General features: G+C 47.8%; 1 pseudogene; it reads left to right on the plus strand.

Moving 5' to 3' along the window:
* The first annotated feature begins 1,131 nt into the window (after positions 1 to 1,131).
* LOC100424840 (signal-regulatory protein beta-1-like) overlaps positions 1,132 to 23,199 on the plus strand; it is a 37,428-nt pseudogene continuing 15,360 nt past the window's right edge.

Below are 23,199 nucleotides of genomic sequence, written 5' to 3' on the forward strand. Positions count from 1 at the left end.
CCCAGAAGTCCTGGGAAGCTGGGAGAAGGCCACTAGTGGGAAACTCAGCATGCAGGAGGAATGCATTTAAAAGCAATATTTGAGTTCCCTCTTCACCTGGCACCATGCGTATCAATAATAACCTACTGAATCTCAAGGATGTATAGTCATTATCTCTTTTGATGTTCACCAAAACATGGCAGTGATACTTATTATCCCAAGGTTAGAAGGCAAAACTGAACCTAGGTAGGCCCAGTAACTTCCCCAACTCCTTAACACATCTTCTTAGCCAGGGTATTTATTCTCCCGCCCTCCTCAGTTCCCATCTGAACACAGTGATGAATGGAATAGGTGTTCTGTGTGCAGAGCAAAGAGTATTGAAATTGATGTGACTGCCCCAGGAATCTGCCCTCCATATTCTTCCCCATAATAAGCTTATACCCTCTCCATAACCCGTAATCCCCACCTCACCCCACAAAACAGATCCTTATTACCCTAAGCCCACTTCCTCTCCTGGAAGAAGTCAGGAAGCAATTCCTTCTTCTGGGTGCAGGCACATGAAAGTGCTAAGGTCCACCTGAGACTGAATTTGGGTGAAGTTTTGCCAGTTATACTGATAAAGGTTTGGAATAGGGAACCATTTCAAGAGCAGACCTGGCTCCTCTCCAACACTGAGCAGGTCCTGTGATCCCTCCTCCTGTCCCCAAATGAGTAGTACTTGGTTGAGGCTGGTGCAGAATGAGACCACAAGCCAACCACATCCTGGGGTCTTGATATGCAGAGTTTAGGAAATGTTTCATAACCACAGGTCCTTCTTGGCTTAATAGCCCCAAATGGCAAATCACCAAGAAGACATAAAGATGGGGTTAGGAGTCATGTGGAAGGAAATCAGACCTCAGGTGGGAAGGAAGCATTATCTCTGCTAAGCCTGTCTGATTCTCCTGAAATGGAGCGTGAGTAACTGCTTGCATTGTAGCTGCTTGCTGTGCCTGATTTCTATTTCACAATCCAGAAGCAGGTTACTGCCTCACTCCATCACAGCCACTTCCTCTTGAACTCAGGGAGGTAGGGTTTGTCTTGTCTCCTCAGAGCAGAGTCTGCGATCTTCTCAGCACAGACGTTTGGACAGAGCAGGCTCTTAAATTCTCCAGAATGCCTGTCCCAGCCTCCTGGTCCCACCTTCCTGGTCCTTTCCTGCTGATGACGCTACTGCTGGGGGCACTCACAGGTGAGCATTGCCTTGGGTTAAAATATTTTTCCCTGCCCACTGAGCCATGGCCTGCCCCTGGACTTCCAGGTATTCCAGACAATGACAAGTGCTGCCAAGAAAGGCCAAGGATTAGGCCTTGACTGAGAGCAGAAAATCAAGGAGCAGAGTGCTTTCTCTGTGCATTTGCAGCTGGCTACCAGAGGCATTGAACCACAGGATGATTCAACTCCCACTACAACAATTACTTACATTTTGATAGTATTTCAACTGACAAAGCAGAGAAGAATTATTATTTAAATCCTTACCAGTACTGAGGCCCTAGGGCCAAGTGACATGCCCAAGTCCACTGAATGAGCTCAGAGACACCCTAACAGGGTTATGTGGCTCCAGGCCCAGCATTCTCTCTTCACCAAACTGAGGATGTGAAGTCTGTAATGATGCTCACTTGAGTAGGGCAGTGGTGCAGTGTGTCCCAGGAATGTTCAGCCACCATCCTACCTAAGGGTGCTCCTTACTTCGTCCTCTGTTTCCCCATGCTCCTCCCTCCCCTGTGACCTTATTTTTACTACCCATTTCTCTGTGACCTGTTCCTCTTTAAGAAGTTCCACATTTGCTACTTACTGGGTCCTTATTCCTTTTCTAGGGCTTCCATAACAAAGAACTGCCTGCTGGGCAGCTAAAACTACAGACATTTACTTCCTTGCAGTTAGGGAGGCTGAAGTCCAAGATCAAGGAGTCAGCAGGGTTAGTTTCTACTGAGGTCTCTCTCCTTGGATTTTAGAGGGCCATTTTCTCTCTCTGTCTTAACACATGGTCTTCCTCTGTGTGTGTCTGTGTCCTCATCTCTTCTTATGAGAATATCAATCACGTTGGATTAAGGCCCACCCCAATGACCTCATTTAACTAAATTACTTCTTGAAGACCCTGTCTCCCAAACTGTAACATTCAGAGGTGCTGGGGATTAGAGCTTCAACACGTGCATTTTGAGGAACACATTCAGCCCATAACAGATACTACAACCTCCCTTGGTTCTCTTAATTTCCCATGGATAATTTCTTTCGCCTTCCCCAAGACAGGCAGGATTGGAGGGCCTTTCCTGGTGCAGCCTGGGAGAGCCCTGCTCACAGCTCCCAGGCAAGTTACCTGTCCTGATCGCTTCTCAGGCCATGGAGCCGACCCCAGAACCAGAGGGCTGGGCACAGCAGCCTCTCAGTTCCCCACTGGGCCCTTCTGTGATGTCACCTCACAGGCCCTAGAGGGCAGGGGTCTCACTTTTCAAATTATTTTTCTCACACATACACTGTACCCAAATGGTAGCAGTAAGAGTTTAACAATTGAGCTCTTCCTACCATGTAGACACAGTTATTAGCAGTTTGCCTGCTTTATCTCCACTAATCCTCACAACATCCCTGTGTGAAAGCTACAACTCTTATCCCCTATTTGCAAACAAGGAGTCAAGTGGAGGGAAGAACTTCTCCATTCATTGTCTTCTACCTCAGTCTGTGGAGAAGCTGGAATTCAAGTCCAGGTCGACCAGCTCCAGAGTTCATTCTTTTAGTCATGTTATGCTACTAGCAGAAATATTAGAAAATGCGAGGAAGTAAACATAGAATTAATTATTGCCACCCCCGCGTAGCCCCCATGGCTACGGGGAGCCCCGTCGCCGGGGGGTGAGGCACACCCTGCGACCTGGCTCCTAGCAGCCACCCCCGCCTCGCCCCCTGGCTACTGGGAGCCCCGTCGCCAGGGGGAGGCACCCCCGCGACCGGGCTCCAAGCAGCCACACCCGACTTGCCCCCCTGGCTACTGGGAGCCCCGACTCAGCGAGGGAGGTGAGGCACCCCTGCAACCGAGCTCCCACCAGCCACCCCTGCCTCATCCCCCTGGCTACTGGGAGCCATGGTGGACTCAGCCTGTTTCCAATATTGTCAGTAATATCATCTTCCCCTCTGAAAATTATGAACTCTTTCACAGACGGTTGTACAACCCCACTATGCACACCCTCAGAGGGTGTACAGCCCTCTCTATTAGGAGTCATATCATCCTCTTCCTCCCTGAATATTAACAACAGGATCCCAGGAGTGTTTCTATTCCCTGTGATATTGGGTATCATATCCTTTTCTCTCAAGCAGAAGTTTGAAACAATAACACTGGGGGCGTGTACACCTTCTCTGATATATTAATTAATATCATCCTCTCCCTGGTGGATATCAAGAACAAGTCTATTAATTATTAATATAATAAATATAATAACTAATACTAATTATCAATATTAATGATCACATTAAGGATCATAGAAATTCGTACTGGTTTAAATATTAACAATCTGTAATAATAATTAATAGTAATATCACTATTAATAATTAATAATGATATCAGCTTTTAATGTTTCTTAAATCAATACAAAGTGATGTTGGTAATAAAAAAATAATTAGCATTAGGGACTAATAATATTGTTAAATGGCATTAATATTAATAATTAATTTGAAGCCTGCTTAATCATGTATTTAAAATAATTATCCATACTTAATAATGGTATCCTATCAATTATTAGTATCATTGATAATTATTAAAATTGATCATTGATGTTTAATAATCATATTATTACTCCTAATACCACAGGGATTGTACACCTACCTGTGATGCTGTTCCTAATATCCAGGAACGGAGAGCACGATTTTAGTTTTAATATCACAGTAGGTGTACACTCACCCCATGACACCGATCCTAATATAAACGGGTAGAGTATGACATGATTCCAAACATAGCAATGAATGGACAATCACCCGGTAATATTGCTCCTAATATTCCCGGAAGAAGCCTATGCTATTATTCCAATATTTCAGGGAGTGTACAGCTCTTCTGTGATATTGTTCCTAGTATACAGAGGGGGAGAGGATGATAATAATTTGTAGGCTGTGTTCACCTGCCATGTGATATTGTAACTAATATCCTGGGAGGGAGAGGATGATATTACACTCTGTACAGCAGGAGGCGTCCACCCAGTCTGGGATATGGTTCCTAATATCCATGGAGGGGAGAAGCTGATATTACTCGCAATATGGCAGAGGGTGTACATCCACCCTGTGACATTCTTCTTAATATTTCAAGGCCGAGAGCTTGATATTACTCCCAGTATCGCAGACACTGTACAACCCCTTCTGATACTCTTCCTGATATCTGGAAGGGGAGAAGATGGTATTACTCCCCATAACGCAGGAGATGAACAAAAACTGTGTGATACCAGTGAGACACCCCCCCCAGCGATGTAGTGACTAAGAGGCAATCCCTCTCCCCGCTGGCTACTGGGAGCCCCATCGCCGGGGGGTGAGGCACGCCCCCTGATCAGGCTCTCAGCAGCTACCCCCGACCGGCCACCCTGGCTACTGGGAGCCATGTGGACTCACAGCCTCTTTCTTGTATTGTGAGTAATATCATCTCCCCATCTGAAAATTATCAACTTCTTCTCAGACGAATGTACACCCCCAGTGTGCACACCCTCAGAGAGTGTAACCCCCTCTGTATTAGGAGTCATATCAGCCTCTTCCTCCCTGAATATTAAGAACAGTATCCCAGGGTTGTTTCTACTCCCAGTGATATTGATTGTCAGATCCTCCTCTCCCAAGCAGAAATTTGAAACACTATCACGGGAGGTGTACACCATTTGTGATATATAAATTAACATCGTCCTCTCCCCAGTGGATATCAGGAACAAGTCTATTAATAATTAATATTAATAATTCTATTAATATTAACAATAATTATTGATTTTAATGATCACAATGAAGAGAGTAAAAATTAATACTGGTTTAAATGTTAACGATTTGCAATTATAATTATTAGCAATATCACTATTAATAAAAAATTATGATATTAGCAATTAATGTGAATTAAATCAATACCAAGTGATGCTGGTAATCAAATAATAATTAGTATTAGGAACTAATAATATTATTTGATGACATTAATATTAATAATTAATTGAAATTAATTATAATTAATGCATAATCACGTTTATAAAATCATGCATAATCATGTTTATAAAATCATTATCCATAATTAATAATGGTATCTTGTGAATTATTAGTATCATTGATAACTATTAAAATCGATCATTGATGTTTATAATCATATTATTATTCCTAATTCCACAGGGAGTGTAAATCTACCTGTGATGCTGTTCCTAATATCCAGGGACGGAAAACATGATTTTCTCTCTCTCTACTGTCCTCCATTTGCCACCCTAGCTGTCCTTTCCCTGTCACCCTGAACTTCCCTGGGCTCCTAGACAGGCACAATTGTTGGAGCCTGATTTTCATTATGCTCCTATAGGAGGAAAAGCAAATGAATTCAACTGATGGAGTTTAGGTATGATTTGCTGTGGGAGAAAGAAAGCAAAAGTAAAGTTATGGATGGAGCTCCTTGGGTGGATTTAAGATACCGTTGTTGTGGAATGATGTTGCGTGCCTTCACTTCCTCATCTCGTGTCAGAGAGAATCACCCTGTTCAGCAACTGCTTTCTGTGGGACATGTAGATCATCCTCTCGGTTTGTTTCCCTGTCGCCTCTCAGTAGTCTAGCAACAATATAGACTCTTCAAAAGAATGGGAAATCCCAGCTTTGCTTAAATACAGAAGCACTCACAGGCCATTTTCTAGGACAATATTGCCACCTACTGGAGGCAGCCACAAATGCACACCAATAAAGGCAGCCACCACTTAACCGGCTGCCAAACCCTTGAGATCCACTGCCTGATTCAAGGAGGCCTCTTCCATCTGGCATCCCTTTTTGGAGATGGGTCAACTAAGACTCATTGACTAACAAAGGGAGAATCCAAAAGTCAAAAAAAGCAGTTAAATGAAAATGATATATTCAAGAGCTCAGCTGGGGTGGTCTTGGCATCATATTGGTTTTACAAGAAAAGAAAATGTCAGATGCCTTTCTGGGTGAAGTGTTATCTCCTACTTTGTTACCTGAATTGTGTTATTTTCCTCCGATGAGGGTTTACTGTATCCTCCTGACACAGAGTGAAATCAGATCATTAAGATCTAATTGATAATCAGACCTCTTAATGATCAGATTTCAGTCATGGATAAAATCAACTTGAGACTCAGTTGCAGAACGTCAAGGCTCTGTCTACTTCTGGTTGGCTTCGCTTCTAGACTGTAGCCTGGAAGGGCCCCAGCCGACGACTTGGGATGTTTACTAGTGTCCTCCCACTTCCTGCCTTATCAAATTCAGAACTCCAATTTTTATCTCCTCAGCACTGTAAGTCTTTAGGGCACTCTGCTCCACTTTTCATTGGATTACTCCAATGGGCACAAGGCATGAAACTTAGTGCCATCTTTAAGGATGTAAAGGGTACAGAAATGATGCTCCCTGTCATGTATGCATTTAGTTCATCAGTTGTGGAGAATGACCGTTCACTATCACAACCAATTGGTGGGCCCAATTGCAGCCACTGCGCCAGATGTGGAATCTTTGCTAGAGCAAATGCACATTGACTCAGGTACATGGTATGTGGCCATCAATTGAATTAATCCATTCTCTTCTATCTCTATCAGAAAAAGGGATCATAAATAGTTCCACTCATATGGAATAGACAACAGTATACATGTGTATTTTTGCCCTAGGACTATATTAAATATAGTGTTCCTTTTGTTATAATATAGATAGAAAAGGTGTGGACTACTTGTACATCCTTCAGACCATCACACCTGTCTACTATATCGATGTTAACATGCTAATTAGGCCAGATGGCAAGAATTAATCAACACCTTGGAGGTGCCAGTACATGTGCATTTCAGGTGACAGGAAGTAAATCCTATGAGGAATCAGAGGCCCCCTAAATCAGGGGCATGCTAAGACAACCCATCCAAAGAAAAGGATGAATTATTGAATCTTGCATACCCCATGGAGAAAAAGAAAGTACACTGCCTGATAAACCTCTTTGGGTTCTAAAGGTAGCATATTCTACACATGGGCATACTGTTTCAGTCAATTTACAGGGGACACTATAGCCTACCAACCTTGAGTGGGGTCTGGATTAGGAAAGGGTCCCAGAAGATCCAAGCTATAGTGAAAACAGTACGGCTACTTGGACCGTGTGCCCTGGCTGACCCTCTGGTATCAGAAGTATCAGATGTGGGAAAAGATAGCATGTGGAGTTGATGGCAAGCCCAAGTGGGAAAAGTACAAGGCAAAATTTTGGGGTTCTGGAGAAATGCCATGTTTTTGCAGTGGATAATTATATATCTTTTGAATAACAACTCCTTTTGAATTATATACTGTTTGAATATACCTTTTGGCCCCTGGTAGGAGCACCTAACCATGAGACATTAAGTGACTCTGCATCCAAATCTCCCCATTTTGTAATGAGTTCTATCAGATTTATCAAGTCATAATGTCAAGTGTGGCCAAAAAAACCAGTCTCTCATAGAATGGAGTTGGAATACCTAGCATTGAGCAGCATGAGCAAGAAAGGAGACCACAAGTGAGTTGTATGAGAAAGGCTCCCAAAGATGTTCACAGCCTAATCCCTGGAATATGACTATGTAGGTTATATGGAAAAAGTGAATTAATGTTGCAGAGGGAATTAAGACTGCTAATCATCTAAGTTTAAGATAGCAAGGTTATCTTGGATATCTGGATGGCCTGATGTAACCACAATGATTCTTAAAAATGAGAAAAGGGAGAATCAGAGATTCAGAGGGAAATGTGACCATGAAAGAGGCATAGAGAGATGCAACACTGCTGGCTTTGAAGATGGAGGAAGAGGCCGTGAACCAAGAAATGTGAGTGAGCTCTAGGAGAAAGAAGAGGCAAGGAAATAGATTCTCTTCTAAATCCTCCAAAGAGAACTTCATTTTAGTCCAGCAAGACACATGTCAGATGTCTGACCTATACAGGCGTATACTTGGGCCTGGGAAACAAAGGGTAGAGGCAGGAAGGGCCCTGCTTACCTTTATCTGTATTCCTAATAATACACTTAGGGAATTTGTGCTTCCTGTCTCTCCGTCTGCCATTCATGGCCCTGCCAGCCCCCAAGTCAGGACTCTGTAGGATGAAAGGTCCTGATTCCCTATAGGGGCACACTTCTGCCAGGGGACATGGAAAGAGTCCCGCTGAACTCTAAGCCATAGCTTCTGCCTGTCACTGCAAAGACTTTGTATCCAGAGACCATTATGCAAGAAGAGTCACTGTCTGGGCTCAGGCAATTAACCCAGTTCTTCAGGAGGAGGAAGTGCTTATGTGACCCAGTAAGGGCAGGAAGAAATATGTTTGCCACTCACATGATCCATTTGGACCCTACTTGACCAAATTTGATAGTAAACAGACAATTGCACCACCCTAGCTTGAAAATAGCATGGGAGCCAGGGTCTCAGACCCCTCAGAAGTGAAGATTTGGGTCATGCCACCAGGTAAGACACCAATACTAGAAGAAGCATTACAGGAGACTGAGGGTAATTTAGAATGGACACCAGAAAAGGGAGACAGTAAAAATCAGTCACATCCCCTAAATCAATTGCTGTGAGAAAAAGGAGAATTCTCTCTGAAATTCCAAATAAAATAAATTCTCCCTTTTATTTATTATTTTATTTGAGAGAATTCTCTCTCAAATTCCAGCTGTGCATTGTACCAACTAGAATTTGAAACCAAAAACAATACCATTTGTTTGAGCAATTCCCCTCCTTCCCATCCAAACTAACTTGCTGAGATTTTGATTGCAGTTGCAATGAATCTATAGAACAAGTTGGGAAGAACTGAAAATGTGACAATATTGAATCTTTCTATAAAGGTACATTGAATATCTCTCCATTTATTTAGTCATTCTTTGATTTCATTCATCAGAATTTTGTAGTTTTCTTCATAAAGAGCTTGTTTAGTCTTTTTAGATTTATGCTCCAGCTGTCCCTTCCCAGTGGAGTTGTATAGATAGTGCTATTTCTCCCAGCCACAATGTGTGACAATACACATGAAGTATCGTCAACCAGGGAAGCTCATCTGAGCTTCAGTGTCAGGGTTTTTACTGGGGGCTAGTGATGTAGATATGGCTGACCTTAGTCTCCAGATCCTCCAGAAGTGGTGCTGATAATGTGTGGCCCAAGGCCACCACTATCAATATTAAATAAAATAGACTTCAGATCAGAGAAAATTACCAGAGACAGAGAGTGCTATTATATAATAATAAAAGGATCGATCACCAAAAAGACATAGTAATTACAGATATGCAAGCACAAAACAACGAAGTGACACAATATGTGAAGCAAATCCTGATATAATTAAAAGGAGAAATAGGCAAATCCACAATTATAGTTGGAGAACTCAACACCCTTCTCTCTCAACAACTTATGGAATAACTATACAGAAAAACAGCCTGGATATGGAAGAACTGAACAACATGATAAATCAACAGGGTCTACTGGTCATTTATAGAACACTCCATCCAACAGTAGAGTACACATTCTTTTCAAGCACCCACAGAATGAATACAAAGATAGATCATATCCTAGGCCATGACACAAACCTCAACAAAGTTGAAAGAGCTGAAATCATATTGAATGTGTCCTGTGGGCTACAATAGAATCAAAACTAGAAATCAATAACCTAACAATAACAGAAAAACCTCCAAACATTTGGAAGCCAAACAGCACACTTCTCACTTCTTCTTCTCTTTTTTTTTTTTTTTTGAGATGGAGTCTCACTGTGTTGCCCAGGCTGGAGTACAGTGGCGCAATATCAGCTCACTGCAAGCTCTGCCTCCCAGGTTCACGCCACTCTCCTGCCTCAGCCTCCCAAGTAGCTGGGACTACAGGCTCCCGCCACCACACCCGCCTTTTTTTTTTTTTTTGTATTTTTAGTAGAGATGGGGTTTCACCTGGCAAACCCTCACCAGTGCCACACCAGACTCTGCTGTTATGTCGGGACGTACCAGCTGGAGAGGACGGGGGTAAGGGCTAGGACTCAGGACTAAGGCACAGTCTAGCCCCACACACAAGGGGTGTGCAAACCAGCTCTGGGAGAAACAAAGGAAAACTACAGGCATCCACTCCCTGCTCCTCCCCAACCCCAAGGTGGGAGGGGGTGGCCCAGCTGAGTAGGAAGCATCTGGGAAACCCAAGGACCCCCTCACCCAAAGGAAGAGAGTCCCTGAGGTGAAGGCAGGCCCTTGACCCAGGGCTGGGAAATGAACAACCCTGGGGGCAGGGCGTGATGGACAGCAAGGGAGGAGCGAGCCAGTGGGAGGTTGGAGGGTGCAGCCTCTCAAGTAGGAGGAGGAGCAACAGGGGAGAGCTGAACTCGGGAGTGCCCAGAGTGGTGATGGTCCTGCCATGCCAGGGGAGGGATTGCCAGCATTGGCAGGGATGGGGCGGGCATCCTAGAGGCCCAGGACACTGGTTCGCTACCTCTGCGGCCCAATTCCCCAAGTGAAAATGCTAGGAAAGGCATAGGGAGCACTCCGGTGCTCCAGGAAGGCTCGAGGGGCCCCTTCCTGAGCCCCTCAGTAGCCCAGAGGGCAGAGGAGCAGGCTAGGTGTCCAGAACCCCTCAAGACAAGGTGGCCAGCCCTGATTGGGAGGGCTTAAGCAGGGGAGGGAATAGGCAGACAGGGTCCCGGGGCAGGGGAAAGGAAGTTCCCTACTTGGGGGACTGTAGGGGATCTGGCATCCTATGAAGCCGAGGCAGCTTCTCACTGTGGGCCTGCCCCCATCAACTCCTACCCCAGGTCTTTTCCAGAGTCCTCCAGCTCACTCCCACCTCCAAAAGAAGCCACCTCTTCCTACACTCCATCTCCAGGGCCCAGTTCTTAGGACAGCTCTCACGAATCCTCCCAGTCCCCTGTGAAGAGAAGCCTGGAGGAAAACCAACGCCCTGTTTATGCAGGGTGGGGAGACCGAAGGAGACCCCATCTGCCCAGGTGTCAGGGGACCAGCCCCTCAACACCACCCTAGCCTCTTGTTTCTTTCTCCTGAATCTTCCGCAGACCCCCTCCCCTGGCCATCCCTTGTCCCTGGGGAGCCCTGACTGGGAAGGGTATGGGCAGGCTGGGCAGGACTTCGGTTTCTTGTGCCCGGAAAGACTACAGTTTGAGCCAAGCAGCAGATGTCTCAGGCACATGGGTTATACGGACGGGGCTCAAGCATTAGTTTCGTCATCAGAAAGGGGGGTCCCTGTAGCCGCTCAGCCGGAAGCAGGGCTTATACGTTCGAAGGTGGTTTTTCCTCTGCTCAAACCGGATGGAACCGGCTCAAAACGGACGGAACCGGATCAAACCGGATCAGACCGGATCAAACCGGAACAAACCGGATCAGACCGGATCAAACAGGCTCAAACCGGTTCGAACCGGATCAGACCGGATGGAACCGGATCGGACCGGATCAGAGCAGCTCAAACCGGTATAAACCGGTTTAAACCGGTTAACACCAGATCGAACCGGATCAGACCGGAACAAACCGGCTGAAACCGGACCAGACCAGCTCAAACCGGATGGAACCGGATCAAACCGGATCAGACCTGCTCAAACCGGATGCAACCGGATCAAACCGGTTCAAACCGGATCAGAGCGGCTCTAACCGGTTCAGACCGGATGGAACCGGATCAGACCAGTTCAGACCGGGTCAGACCGGATCAGACCAGATGGAACCAGAGCAGACCGGTTCAAACCGGTTCAAACTGGTTCAAACCGGATCAAACCGGATCAGACGGATCGAACCGTCTGAAACCGGATCAGACCAGCTCAAACCGGATGGAACCGGATCAAACCGGATCAGAGCGGCTCTAACCAGTTCAGACCGGATGGAACCGGATCAGACCGGCGCACACAGGATCAAACCGGATGGGACCGGATCAAACCTGATGAGACCGGATCACACCAGTTCAGACCGGAACAGACCGGTTCAGACCAGATGGAACCAGAGCAGACCGGTTCAAAACGCTTCAAACCGGTTCAATCCGGATCAGACCGGATCAAACAGGCTCAAACCGGTTCGAACCGGATCAGACCGGATGGAACCGGATCAGACCGGCTCAAACCGGTTCAGACCGGATGAAACCGGATCAGACCGGCTCAAACCGGTTGAAAACGGAACAAACCGGATCAGACCGGATCAAACATGCTCTAACCGGTTCGAACCGGATCAGACCGGATGGAACCGGATAGGGCCGGATCAGAGCAGTAAAACTGGTTTAAACCGGTTTAAACCGGTTAAGACCGGATCGAACCGGATCCGACCGGATCAAACCGGCTGAAACCGGATCAGATCAGCTCAAACCGGATGGAACCGGATCAAACCGGATCAGACCGGCTCAAACCGGATGGAACCGGATCAAACCGGTTTAAACCGGTTCAAACCGGATCGGGCGGCTCTAACCGGTTCAGACCGGATCAAACCGGATCAGACCGGCTCATACCGGTTCAGACCGGATAGAACCGGATCAAACCGGTTCAGACCGGATCGAACCGGATCAAACCGGTTCAAACCGGATCAAACCGGCTCAAACCGATTCAGACCGGATAGAACCGAATCAAACCGGTTCAAACCGGATCAAAGCGGATGGAACCGGATCAGACCGGATCAAACCGGATGAGACCGGATAAAACCGGTTAAGACGGGATCAAACCGGATGAGACCTGATCACACCAGTTCAGACCGGATCAGACCAGATGGAAACGGAGCAGACCGGCTCAAACCGGTTCACACCGGTTCAAACCGGATCAAACCGGATCAGACCGGATCAAACCGGCTGAAACCGGATCAGACCAGCTAAAGCCGGATGGAACCGGATCAGACCGGATCAGACCAGATGGAACCAGAGCAGACCGGTTCAAACCGGTTCAAAGCGGATCAAACCGGATCAGACGGATCAAACCGGCTGAAACCGGATCAGACCAGCTGAAACCGGATAGAACCGGATCAAACCGGTTCAAACCGGATCAAAGCGTTTGGAACCGGATCAAACCGTATCAGACGGTCTCAAACCGCATGGAACCGGATCAAACCGATTCAAACCGGTTCAAACCGGATCAAACCGGATGAGACCGAATCAAACCGGCTGAAACCGAATCAGACCAGCTCAAACCGGATGGAACCGGATGAAACAGGATCAGACCGGCTCAAACCGGTTCAAACCGGAACAAACCGGATCGGACCGGACCAAACAGGCTCAAACCGGTTCGAACCGGATCAGACCGGATGGAACCGGATCGGACCGGATCAGAGAAGCTCAAACCGGTTTAACCCGGTTTAAACCGGTTAACACCGGATCGAACTGGATCAGACCGGATCAGACGGGCTCAAGCAGGTTGAAACCGGATCAGACCAGATGGAACCAGAGCAGACCGGTTCAAACCGGTTCAAACCGGATCAAACCGGATCAGACGGATCAAACCGGCTGAAACCGGATCAGACCTGCTCAAACCGCATAGAACTGGATCAAACCGGTTCGGACCGGATAGAACCGGTTCAAACCGGATCAAACGGGCTCAAACCGGTTCAGACCGGATAGAACCGGATCAATCCGGTTCCATCCGGATCAAAGCGGATGGAACCGGATCAAACCGCATCAGACCGGCTCAAACCGGATGGAACCGGATCAGACCGATTCAAACCGGTTCAATCCGGATCAAAGCGGATGGAACCGGAGCAGACCGGATCAAACCGGATGAGACCGGATAAAACCGGTTGAAACCGGATCAAACCGGATAAGACCGGCTCACACCGGCTCAGACCGGATGGAACCGGATCAGACCGGCTCACACCGGATCAGACCGGATCAAACCGGTTGCAACTGGATCAAACCGGCTCAAACCGGTTCGAACCACATCAGACCAGATGGAACCGGATCAGAGCGACTCAAACCGGATAGAACCGGATGAAACCGGATCAGACCGGCTCAAACCGGTTCAAACCGGAACAAACCGGATCAGACCGGATCAAACATGCGCTAACCGGTTCGAACCGGATCAGACCGGATGGAACCGGATAGGGCCGGATCAGAGCAGCTCAAACCGGTTTAAACCGGTTTAAACCGGTTAAAACCGGATCGAACCGGATCCGACCGGATCAAACCGGCTGAAACCGGATCAGACCAGCTCAAACCGGATGGAACCGGATCAAACCGGATCAGACCGGCTCAAACCGGATGGAACCGGATCAAACCGGTTCAAACCGGTTCAAACCGGATCAGGGCGGCTCTAACCGGCTCAAACCGGATCAGACCAGCTCAAACCGGATGGCAGCAGATCAAACCGAATCACACCTGCTCAAACCGGTTGAAACCGGATCAAACCGGATAAGACCGGCTCACACTGGTTCAGACCGGATGGAACCGGATCAAACCGGTTCAAACCGGATCAGAGCGGCTCTAACCGGTTCAGACCGGATGGAACCGGATCTGACCGGCTCAAACCGGTTCAGACCGGATAGAACCGGATCAAACCGGTTCAGACCGGATCAAACCGGTTCAAACCGGATCAATCCGGCTCCATCCGGTTCAGACCGGATAGAACCGGATCAAACCGGTTCAAACCGGATCAAAGCGTTTGGAAGTTACAGGCCGGATGGAACCGGATCAAACCGGAACAAACCGGTTCAAACCGGATCAAACCGGCTCAAACAGGTTCAGAGCGGATAGAACCGGATTAAACCGGTTCAAACCGGATCAAAGCGGATGGAACCGGATCAGACCGGATCAAACCGGATGAGACCGGATAAAAGCGGATAAGACGGGATCAAACAGGCTCAAACCGGTTCGAACCGGTTCGAACCGGATCAGACCAGATGGAACCGGATCAGAGAGACTCAACCGGATAGAACCGGATGAAACCGGATCAGACCGGCTCAAACCGGTTCTAACCGGAACAAACCGGATCAGACCGGATCAAACAGGCTCTAACCGGTTCGAACCGGATCAGACCGGATGGAACCGGATAGGGCCGGATCAGAGCAGCTCAAACCGGTTTAAACCGGTTTAAACCGGATCGAACCGGATCCGACCGGATCAGACCGGCTGAAACCGGATCAGACCAGCTGAAACCGGATGGAACCGGATCAAACCGGATCAGACCGGCTCAAACCGGATGGAACCGGATCAAACCGGTTCAAACCGGATCAAAGCGGTTCAGACCGGTTCAAACCGGCTCAAACCGGATCAGACCAGCTCAAACCGGATGGAAGCAGATCAAACCGAATCACACCTGCTCAAACCGGTTGAAACCGGATCAAACCGGATAAGACCGGCTCACACTGGTTCAGACCGGATGGAACCGGATCGAACCGGTTCAAACCGGATCAAACCGATTCAAACCGGATCAAACCGGATGGAACCGGATGAAACCCGATCAGACCGGCTCAAACCGGTTCAGACCGGCTCACACCGGATCAGACCGGATCAAACCGGTTCAAACTGGATCAAACCGGCTCAAACCGGCTCGAACCGGATCAGACCAGATGGAACCGGATCAGAGCGACTCAACTTGATAGAGCCGGATGAAACCGGATCAGACCGGCTCAAACCGGATGGAAGCAGATCAAACCGAATCACACCTGCTCAAACCGGTTGAAACCGGATCAAACCGGATAAGACCGGCTCACACTGGTTCAGACCGGATGGAACCGGATCGAACCGGTTCAAACCGGATCAAACCGATTCAAACCGGATCAAACCGGATGGAACCGGATGAAACCCGATCAGACCGGCTCAAACCGGTTCAGACCGGCTCACACCGGATCAGACCGGATCAAACCGGTTCAAACTGGATCAAACCGGCTCAAACCGGCTCGAACCGGATCAGACCAGATGGAACCGGATCAGAGCGACTCAACTTGATAGAACCGGATGAAACCGGATCAGACCGGCTCAAACCGGTTCAAACCGGAACAAACCGGATCAGACCGGATCAAACAGGCTCAAACCGGTTCGAACCGGATCAGACCGGATGGAACCGGATCGGACCGGACCAGAGCATCTCAAACCGGTTTAAGCCGGTCTAAACCGGCTCACACCGGATCGAACCGGATCAAACCGGATCAGACCGGCTCAAGCAGGTTCGAACCGGCTCACACCGGATCAAACCGGATGGGACCGGATCAAACCGGATGAGACCGGATCACACCAGTTCAGACCGGATCAGACCAGATCAGACCAGATGGAACCAGAGCAGACCGGTTCAAACCGGTTCAAACCAGTTCAAACCGGATCAAACCGGATCAGACGGATCGAACCGTCTGAAACCGGATCAGACCAGCTCAAACCGGATGGAACCGGATCAAACCGGATCAGAGCGGCTATAACCGGTTCAGACCGGATGGAACAGGATCAGACGGGCTCACACCGGATCAAACCGGATGGGACCGGATCAATCCGGATGAGACCGGATCACACCAGTTCAGACCGGGTCAGACCGGATCAGACCAGATGGAACCAGATCAGACCGGCTCAAACCGGAAGCAACCGGATCAAACCGGTTCAAACCGGTTCAAACCGGATCAGAGCGGCTCTAACCGGTTCAGACCGGATGGAACCGGATCAAACCGGTTCAAACCGGTTCAGACCGGATAGAACCGGATCGAACCGGATCAGACCGGATCAAACCGGATGAGACCGGATAAAACCGGTTAAGACGGGATCATACCGGATGAGACCTGATCACACCAGTTACGACCGGATCAGACCAGATGGAAACAGAGCAGACCGGCTCAAACCGGTTCAAACCGGATGGAACCTGATCAGACCGGCTCACACCGGATCAGACCGGATCAAACCGGTTGCAACTGGATCAAACCGGCTCAAACCGGTTCGAACCGGATCAGACCAGATGGAGCCGGATCAGAGCGACTCAACCGGATAGAACCGGCTGAAACCGGATCAGACCAGCTCAAACCGGATGGAACCGGATCAAACCGGATCAGACCGGCTCAAACCGGATGGAACCGGATCAAACCGGTTCAAACCGGTTCAAACCGGATCAGGGCGGCTCTAACCGGTTCAGACCTGATGGAACCGGATCAGACCGGCTCAAACCGGTTCAGACCGCATAGAACCGGATCAAACCGGTTCACACCGGATCGAACCGGATCAAACTGGTTCAAACGGGTTCAGACCGGATAGAACCGGATCAAACCGGTTCAAACTGGATCAAAGCGGATGGAACCGGATCAGACCGGATCAAACCGGATCAGACCGGCTCAAGCAGGTTCGAACCGGCTCACACCGGATCAAACCGGATGGGACCGGATCAAACCGGATGAGACCGGATCACACCAGTTCAGACCGGATCAGACCAGATGGAAACGGAGCAGACCGGCTCAAACCGGTTCAAACCGGCTGAAACCGGATCAGACCAGCTAAAGCCGGATGGAACCGGATCAGACCGGATCAGACCAGATCGAACCAGAGCAGACCGGTTCAAACCGGTTCAAACCGGATCAAACCGGATCAGACGGATCAAACCGGCTGAAAACGGCTCAAACCGGTTCAGACCGGATAGAACCGGATCAATCCGGTTCCATCCGGATCAAAGCGGATGGAACCGGATCAAACCGCATCAGACCGGCTCAAACCGGATGGAACCGGATCAGACCGATTCAAACCGGTTCAAACCGGATCAAAGCGGATGGAACCGGATCAGACCGGATCAAACCGGTTGAGACCGGATCAAACCGGATAAGACCGGCTCACACCGGCTCAGACCGGATGGAACCGGATCAGACCGGCTCACACCGGATCAGACCGGATCAAACCGGTTGCAACTGGATCAAACCGGCTCAAACCGGTTTGAACCGCATCAGACCAGATGGAACCGGATCAGAGCGACTCAAACCGGATAGAACCGGATGAAACCGGATCAGACCGGCTCAAACCGGTTGAAACCGGAACAAAGCGGATCAGACCGGATCAAACATGCTCTAACCGGTTCGAACCGGATCAGACCGGATGGAACCGGATAGGGCCGGATCAGAGCAGCTCAAACCGGTTTAAACCGGTTTAAACCGGTTAAAACCGGATCGAACCGGATCCGACCGGATCAAACCGGCTGAAACCGGATCAGACCAGCTGAAACCGGATGGAACCGGATCAAACCGGATCAGACCGGCTCAAACCGGATGGAACCGGATCAAACCGGTTCAAACCGGATCAAAGCGGTTCAGACCGGTTCAAACCGGCTCAAACCGGATCAGACCAGCTCAAACCGGATGGAAGCAGATCAAACCGAATCACACCTGCTCAAACCGGTTGAAACCGGATCAAACCGGATAAGACCGGCTCACACTGGTTCAGACCGGATGGAACCGGATCGAACCGGTTCAAACCGGATCAAACCGATTCAAACCGGATCAAACCGGATGGAACCGGATGAAACCCGATCAGACCGGCTCAAACCGGTTCAGACCGGCTCACACCGGATCAGACCGGATCAAACCGGTTCAAACTGGATCAAACCGGCTCAAACCGGCTCGAACCGGATCAGACCAGATGGAACCGGATCAGAGCGACTCAACTTGATAGAGCCGGATGAAACCGGATCAGACCGGCTCAAACCGGATGGAAGCAGATCAAACCGAATCACACCTGCTCAAACCGGTTGAAACCGGATCAAACCGGATAAGACCGGCTCACACTGGTTCAGACCGGATGGAACCGGATCGAACCGGTTCAAACCGGATCAAACCGATTCAAACCGGATCAAACCGGATGGAACCGGATGAAACCCGATCAGACCGGCTCAAACCGGTTCAGACCGGCTCACACCGGATCAGACCGGATCAAACCGGTTCAAACTGGATCAAACCGGCTCAAACCGGCTCGAACCGGATCAGACCAGATGGAACCGGATCAGAGCGACTCAACTTGATAGAACCGGATGAAACCGGATCAGACCGGCTCAAAGCGGTTCAAACCGGAACAAACCGGATCAGACCGGATCAAACAGGCTCAAACCGGTTCGAGCCGGATCAGACCGGATGGAACCGGATCGGACCGGACCAGAGCATCTCAAACCGGTTTAAGCCGGTCTAAACCGGCTCACACCGGATCGAACCGGATCAAACCGGATCAGACCGGCTCAAGCAGGTTCGAACCGGCTCACACCGGATCAAACCGGATGGGACCGGATCAAACCGGATGAGACCGGATCACACCAGTTCAGACAGGATCAGACCAGATCAGACCAGAAGGAACCAGAGCAGACCGGTTCAAACCGGTTCAAACCAGTTCAAACCGGATCAAACAGGATCAGACGGATCGAACCGTCTGAAACCGGATCAGACCAGCTCAAACCGGATGAAACCGGATCAGACCTGCTGAAACCGGTTCAGACCGGTTGAAACCGGATCAAACCGGATGAGACCGGCTCACACCGGTTCAGACCGGATGGAACCCGATCAAACCGGTTCAAACCGGATCAAACCGGATGGAACCGGATGGAACCGGATCAGACCGGCTCACACCAGTTCAGACCGCATGGAACCCGATCAAACCGGTTCAAGCCGGTTCAAACCGGATCAAACCGGATGGAGCCGGATCAGACCGGCTCACACCGATTCAGACTGGATGGAACCGGATCAGACCGGCTCACACCGGATCAGACCGGATCAAACCGGTTCAAACCGGATCACACTGGATCCAACCGGCTCAAACCGGTTCGAACCGGATCAGACCAGATGGAACCGGATCAGAGCGGCTCAAACCGGATGGAACCGGATCAAACCGGATTAGACCGGCTCAAACCTGTCGAACCGCCACCCCCGTCCCGCCCCCCCTGGCGTCTGGGAGCCCCATGGCCGGGGGGGCGAGGCACCCCCTGTGATCGGGCCCCCAGCCGCCACCCCCGGCCCGCCCCCCTGGCGTCTGGGAGCCATGTGAACTCACAGCCTTTTCTTGTATTGTGAGTAATACCATCTCCCCATCTGAAAATTATCAACTCCTTCTCAGACGAATGTATACCCCCAGTGTGCACACCCTCAGAGGATGTAACCCTTCTGTATTAGGAGTCAAATCAGCCTCTTCCTCCCTCAATATTAAGAACAGTGTCCCAGGGTTGTTTCTACTCCCAGTGATATTGATTGTCATATCCTCCTCTCCAAGCAGAAATTCGAAACACTATCACGGGGAGTGTACACCCTTTGTGATATATAAATTAACATCATCCTCTCCCTGGTGGATATCAGGAACACGTCTATTGATTATTAATATTAATAATTATATTAATATTAATAATTATTATTATATTAATGATCACAATAAAGAGAGTAAAAATTAATACTGGTTTAAAATGTTATCGATTTGTAATAATAATTATTAGTAATATCACTATTAATAATTAAATTATGATATTAGCAATTAATGTGACTTAAATCACTACCAAGTGATGCTGGTAATCAAATAATAATTAGTATTAGGAACTAATAATATTATTTGATGACATTAATATTAATAATTAATTGAAAGCATGCATAATCATGTTTATAAAATCATTATCCGTACTTAATGATGGTATCCTGTGAATTATTAGTATCATTGATAACTATTAAAATCGATCATTGATGTTTAATAATCATATTATTATTCCTAATTCCACAGGGAGTGTAAACCTACCTGTGATGCTGTTCCTAATATCCAGGGACGGAAAGCATGATTTTACTTTTAATATCGCAGTAGGTGTACACTCACCACGTGACACTGATCCTAATATAAACGGGGGTAGACTATGACATGACTCCAAACATAGCAATGAATGGACAGTTACCCGGGAATATTGCTCCTAATATTCCCGCAAGAAGTCTATGCTATTAGTCCCAATATGGCAGAGAGGGTACAGCTCTTCTGAGATATTGTTCCTAGTATACAGAGGGGGAGAGGATGATAATAAATCGCAGGCTGTGTGATCCCGCCCAGTGATATTGTAATTACTATTCTGGGAGGGAGAGGATGATATTACACTCTGTACAGCAGGAGACGTCCACCCAGTCTGGGATATTGTTCCTAATATCCACGGAGGGGACAGGCTGATATTACTCGAAAAGTGGCACAGGGTGTACATCCACCCTGATTCATCCTTCACAATAATCCAAGGCAGAGAGATTGATATTATCCTCAGTATCACAGACACTGTACCACCCCTTGTGATACTCTTCCAGATATCCAGATCCGGTTCCCAGCAGCGGGTGAGGCACCCCCCCGCGATCGGGCTCCCAGCCACCATCCCAGCCGGCCCCTGTGGCTTCTGGGAGAGCCTTGGGTCAGAGAGCCAGCATTCCTTTTTTCATTAATTTCACAAAGGTTCAGAATGCACCTCACATTTAGGTGGTTTTCTTCTCCTTGACTCTTCTGATTTCTGCATGTACACAAGTTGATTTTTGTTTTCACCAATTCACCCACATGGGGAACACATTTTCTGGCAAATTTCATGAAAGCAATTCACTTAAAGTACAATATTTAGTCTCCTCGGAAAGTGTTCCACTGAGCAATCCACAGATTACACACATATTTAATGAATACCTACTATGTGCTAGGACTTAACAAAGAACATTGTTGAATAAAAGAGAAAAAGTACGTGCCCTTTTTTTGCTTGTCTCCACCAGGGAGAATGATAGTAACCGATACACATGATAAATAGGCAAATAAAATAGTATATTAGACAGTGATAAGTGAAAATAAAGTATGTGTATATGGCTTTTATTATTTTATAGAAGTTTCATATGTTCCTTTCATTGATGGTTTTTGTCATAAAAAGATCTCCAAATTTGTCAAATGGTCTTCTGTATCAAATGAGTTAATCATGTGTTTCTTCTCTTTCTTCTATAAATATTATATATTACATTGTTTGTCATTTGTGCATGGAAACATTCTTGTATTCCAGAAATAAATATCGCTTGCTCATGCTATATAATTCTTCTAATATGATGCTCAATTCAGTTTGCTAGTATTTGGTTGAGGATTGTTGCATCAATAAACCAAGTAGTAATAATGCCAACTGTCAACAGAAAGGTGTGCAACTGTACCTGGCAGTGATTTTAATTTTGTGTTGTAGTGGAAGTTTAAATTCCAATGGGTGTCATTTCAGATGAGCAGAGCCTGGCCTGTGGGGCAATTTATGATTAGTGATTGCAACAGGAGAGTATTATCCTTGAATCTGGTCTAGAGACTCCGAGAGGCATGAAAGACATCGCCAAAGTCTCTACAGAGAAGAGATATCTTTGTTTGTTAATTCATTTAAAGACACTAACAGGAGTGCCTGTTGATTTTAATTTGTAAGTAAAATTTCTAAATTAAGAATATGTTGCCACAGGCATCCCCAAAAAAATTACAGATGCTGGATTATGTGACATTAATATGCATATCACATGAATTTTCTTTGAAGAGGTGTTACCAATGTTATATCTACTTGTGCTCCTGAAGAAAGGTGGATGTCATTATTGATATTGGAACAGGATCCTCGCTTCAGGATGGAGAGCCATGGCAGCACTCCAAAGACAACACAAAGCTGTACATAGCATAGTACAAGAAAGTCATCAGGGTAAAAAGCCTTCTCAAATTGTGGAGCCAGTCAGAGTAGCAAATCAGTAAGTCATGATGAGTCAAAGGCATTCCCTAGGAACTTTCCACCTGAGTTTAGAATGATCCCATCCTCATTGCCATTGCTATTGAAAATGTTACAGTGATTCCTGCTGGTTGAATCTTAGAGGATGACTCTAACATGGCCATGAAAAGTTCATATGAAGAGGCATACTCACAGTTCCTAGAGATGGAAGTAGGGCAGGCCATGCAAGAAGCCATGTGGGAGGAGCTCCCAAGGAGCAGGCTCAATCAAGCAGCTGAGTAGGCAAGAGAGATGGGATTCCTGGGCAAGTGCCTTTACTGGCAGTCAAGGCTGAGGACACACATAAAAACTATGATGGGTTTTACTAAAGTGTTTTAATGTCACTAGGTCACAGTAGGGGAGGACAAAAAGAGGAATTGTGACAGGGACCAGCTTTAAAATACTGGTTACCTGGTCACCTGGGCAGGGTGC

Source organism: Macaca mulatta, chromosome 10 (assembly GCF_049350105.2).
Source record: "Macaca mulatta isolate MMU2019108-1 chromosome 10, T2T-MMU8v2.0, whole genome shotgun sequence".
Classification (NCBI taxonomy): Eukaryota; Metazoa; Chordata; class Mammalia; order Primates; family Cercopithecidae; genus Macaca; species Macaca mulatta.